Source organism: Azolla caroliniana, unplaced genomic scaffold (genome assembly GCF_043228905.1).
Source record: "Azolla caroliniana isolate FFs.n. ecotype wild unplaced genomic scaffold, voAzoCaro1.0.p SCAF_16, whole genome shotgun sequence".
In the NCBI taxonomy this organism is placed as follows: Eukaryota; Viridiplantae; Streptophyta; class Polypodiopsida; order Salviniales; family Salviniaceae; genus Azolla; species Azolla caroliniana.
In genome coordinates this window covers 6,159,378-6,164,351 of record NW_028230451.1, presented here as the reverse complement: position 1 = coordinate 6,164,351, position 4,974 = coordinate 6,159,378, and positions in this window count along the sequence as shown.

Here is a 4,974-nt window from a genome sequence, read left to right as displayed (position 1 = left end):
CCTGGTACCTACCCCCGACTATGAACCTCGACTCCAATCCGAGCTCTGACGATGAGGTCAGCGAGGCCGAGATGCCTCCGGATGAGCCCGAAATCGAGACCCGCGAAGAGAGTCCGATTTCACTCCGGTTAAGTGGACTGATTGGACGACTAAGTCGGTATGACCAGTCCGATGAAGAGCTGGCGAGTAGTGGAGACTCGGCCGTGCATTCCCCGCGCAGGAAGTCGAGGAGACGGCTTACGCGCAAAGAGAAAGGGAAGAAGAAGGTGTCGGATTCCGGCACGGAAAGGAACGAGTCAGACCGACGCGAGTCCGACTCCGAGGGAACCGGTGACGGGTCTTTAAAGATGAAGACCACGTCGGCCGAGAAGGCCTCGACATCGGCTAATGTGAGATTACGCTGATCTACCCGCCAAAAGAACCCAGTTGTGCGGTTCGGATACAACGAGTACATGGCGCATCATTATGCGTACATGACCCGTGTGGCGGAAGTGCGTGAGCCGGAGAGCTACGCAGAAGCAGCTAAAGACGCGAATTGGCGTGCCGTGATGGAGGAAGAGATGCACGCATTGGCGGAGAACAAGACTTGGGACCTGGTTGATGCACCGAAGGGTGTGAAGCCGATCGGGTGTAGGTGGGTGTACAAGGTCAAGTACAACACCGATGGCTCGGTCAACCGGTACAAGGCTCGGCTAGTGGCAAAGGGCTATGTGCAAAAACACGGCATCGACTACGATGAGACGTTTGCGCCGGTCGCGAAAATGACGACCGTCTGTGTTTTGCTCGCCGTAGCTGCGGCGAAGGGGTGGCACTTACATTAGATGGATGTAAAGAACGCGTTCCTGCAAGGTGACCTTGAGGAACAGGTGTACATGGTACAACCCCCCGGATTTCACTCTGGAATGAACTCCTCGGCAGTATGCCAACTGAAGAAGTCCCTTTACGGACTGAAGCAAGCCCCGTGTGCCTGGAACGCGAAGATCACGCAACAACTGCGTCGGATGGGTTTCGTCACGTCAAAATCGGACTCTTCCCTGTTCATCCGGAAAGGTCGACTCGGACCGGTTAGTATTTTACTATATGTTGATGACTTGGTCATCACTGGCGCCGACCTTGGTGAAATCGACCGCGTGAAGCTCCAGCTTGCGGCATCGTTCGACATGAAGGATCTGGGGGACCTTCATTACTTCCTCGGGATCGAAGTGATCCGTACCCCCGAAGGCATATTGATCAGCCAACGTCATTACGTGCTGAGTATGCTCTTCAAGCTCGGGATCGCCGACTGTAAGTCTGTCTCGACTCCTCTGGACAGAACCGTCAAGCTTCGTCCCGATACGGGAAAGGTATGCGACCCGACGAGGTTCCGACAAATTGTCGGAAGCCTCATATACTTGACCATCACCCGACCCGACCTTAGTTATTCGGTCGGGGTGATCAGTCAGTTCATGGCGCGACCTACCGAGGAGCACCTTCAGTGTGCGCAACGCATACTTCGGTATGTCAACGGCACTAAGGACTGGGGACTGCTATATCGGACCGGTGCAGCCGCGCAGTTAGTCGGCTACACCGATGCTGATTGGGCTGGCAACGCCGCCGATCGCCGATCCACGTCTAGATACGCGTTCTCCCTCGGGAGTGCCGCGATAGCGTGGCACAGTAAGAAGCAACCGACAGTTGCACTGTCGAGCACCGAAGCGGAGTACCGAGGAGCAACTGTCGTGACATGCAAAACCATATGGTTGAAACGGCTACTTAAGGACCTGCAAGAGGAGATGTCCGATCCAACGACGACCTATTACGACAACCTCAGCAGCATCCAACTCGCGAAGAACCCCGTCTTCCACGCACGGACCAAGCACATTGAGGTGCACTACCATTTCGTCCGTGAGCGTGTCCTTTCCGGTGAAGTCGAACTTCAATATGTGCCCACGGATCGGCAGTTTGCCGACATCTTCACCAAGCCTCTTGGTCTGGACAAGTTGCAGCAGTTCTCGGGTGCGTTCGGGTTGCGTCACCTCGACATGCCGAACTTGAGGGGAAGAACAGTCCCAAACGACCAAGCAAGACAACAGGAAAGGAGCGGAGACCGCGACACCACCGAGTCGGTTTACTCGGTTGTCGAGTTCGACTTCGGATCGGCTGAAGAAGCCGAGGGCGGACCCGCGGAAAAGTTCGGAAGCGGACAGAAGGGGAGCAGCCGAAGGAGAGAGCCGAAGCCAACCACGCATAGGGGAGATGATGCCATCGAGGGCGAGAAGACCGAAGACGAGTTGGAGACAGCCAACTTGGACGAGAGTGAAGACCGATCGGAGGTAGCCGAGTCGGTTTGAATGTTTGATTCAGATATGCTGAATCAACCGAGGCCCAAGCGGAAGAAAAGGCAGCAGGAGAAGCGTCAACACCGCAACAACAGAAGAGCTGATAAGGGCCACATGAGCAGACAAGCCGACCGGAAGGGTCAAAGCGCGCGGAGTCGAATAGGTCGAGGAGCGCGAGCGAGGTGAGAAGCCAGGAGGAACCGGTGTTGTGAAGATCCCAAAGAGCCTCAAGTTGAGCTTGAGGGGGAGTGTTGAGAGACAAGCTCAACATCGGCCGGATCGACTGAAGAAGCCGAGGACCGGATCGGTTGGGACCGATCGGTTAGGCCGAGTGCGTAAACCGGGAGATCATTAGGAAAGATATTCCGTGAGGAATATATTTGGGAGTTAGTGTAGGAGCTCTTAATGAGCATTGAAGTACTGTCAGTACTTCAGTCAGTCCTTCCAGGACTTGTATAAAAGTGTTCACTGAGCACGTCTTATGTACAGACTGAGTATTATTATTGAATATAGAGTTTTCTGTGTTTCTCTCTCTGTCTCTCCCGTGTATATCGTGTAAGCCCAAGCTCTCCATTGAACCTGAGTTTCCTTCCTCTGTTCTGTCTTCATACCTGCTTCCGCACACTATTTTCTACAGTAGTAAATTGAGGGACAAATTTATGTATTGGAAGTCTCAATTATGGCCCTTTCATATACGACTCAAAGTGGTGCAATGTATCTTGATACCCATGTTATTATATTTTTTGCCTTTACTTCCTTGGACTAAGAAGGCATTATAAAGCATGTTACAACCTATTCGGTTCATGTTGTGGCAGAAGGGAGAAATGATGGGAGTTACATGGATTTCATGGGACCATTTGGCTACTCCTAAAAGGTTAGGTGGTGTAGCAATATTAGATTTGGAAAGGCATTTGATGGCTCGTAGATTTACATTATTACGAGATATATGTCAACAAGATCAACCATGGATATGTATGATGCAATATTTTATTGAGCATGAAGGATTGTTGCATGGGAAAACAAAGATTCAAGCATCATCGTGGACACTATTGAATGGAAGTATTCCACTAAAGATTCGGCATTCTGTATGTGGACAACATTTGGTAAGATCGTGGCAAGATGCATTATCTCTTTTTGAATGGGGGCCGTCAAGTGATCGAGAATATTGTAGTTCATTACAAAACGAATTGCTTGTTTCTTCTCAAGTGTTGTTTTGGCATGGGAAAGAGAAGTTGAGATCTCAATTCAATCGTTTATTTCAATTGGGGATTGTATATTTGGAAGATGTGGTTGATAATGAATCTCAAAGGTTGTCGGATTTTGAAGATGCCAAGAGATAGTTATGTATTCCCCCAAATTATGGATTTATTTGGGAGAAATTACATGATATACCATTGTTGCAAGGATTTGCCATTGAAAACCAATTTTGCACCTTGGGTAGGTTGGCGGTTACAAGATGGTACATGCTTGTTACAGATCACTACAAATATATTGTATCATCATGCGATGACATCATTATCTTGGCTATCTCCTAAATCAACGAAGTTGTGGAATGTATATAAGTCAAATGCAAGGTGGTGGAAAATATTACAACGTGGTTGGGATTCCCATCTACCATTTCGTGCAAAGGTATTCATATGGAGAGTCATGATTGGTGGGCTCCCATTAGGTTCTGCCTTAAAGAGACGAGGACTAAGGTCTGGCACTTGTTTCTTTTGCACCGTTCCATTGGAGGATAGTACACATAGGTTCATTAAATGTTCTATAGCGTGTACCATTTGGAAGTACTTAAATGTCCTATAGCGTTGTTGTTTGAGACCTCAACAATGGGTTTTTTCTCAATATGTTCAAAATGGATCAAATGATGAGATGGAGGTATTGTTCCAATTTTTACGATATTGGGATCTACAACACAATTGAAATATGCGTAATGCTTTCATGTTTGATAATAGACATGGGGTGAAAGCCTATATAAAGAAGCTTAAAGGTATTCTCATGTGGAATTTTTGGATGTTAGAGCATGTGGGGATCATTTCCTCAAATGCATATTCAAGTTTTTTAGTAGCATTACAGAACGTCCCTCTCCCTGCATAGGCATATGATAGGTAGAGGAGACTAAGAAGTGATGTAACTAAGTGTATTTTACTACAATTAATATAATTGTGTGCTTTTACCAGAGAGAGAGAGAGAGAGAGAATAAGAATTATAGAATTAGAATTTTTATCGTCCATAAAGAGGCCAATTTTGACCTATGGGACCAGAGTATACATGTGTTCTTCATATATGTCTCCTTCCTAAGAAGGGGTATTCATACGTTGAAGCACAAAGTCTCTCTATGTGTTAGTAAAGCACTAAAAGATCATCCACACCCCATCTTCTAAACCATTTCCTTATGTCAACAACCCAACCAGATGAGAGAACCTTACTTTTATGATTCTTTTGTAGCGTACATCCAACATTCTAAGCAAGATGTGGTAATCGATGATTCGGCATATTCTTGACTTTTGTAATGTATTTATATACTCTTTGGAGTGCCAATAGTTCTATGGGTCGAACACTCGTTTCCAAGAGCATAATCTGGTAAGCGGTAGTGCATTTAACTCCTAATTGCCTCCTTAAAAACATCTTTTGAATTTTCTCAATCTCGTTCCATGCA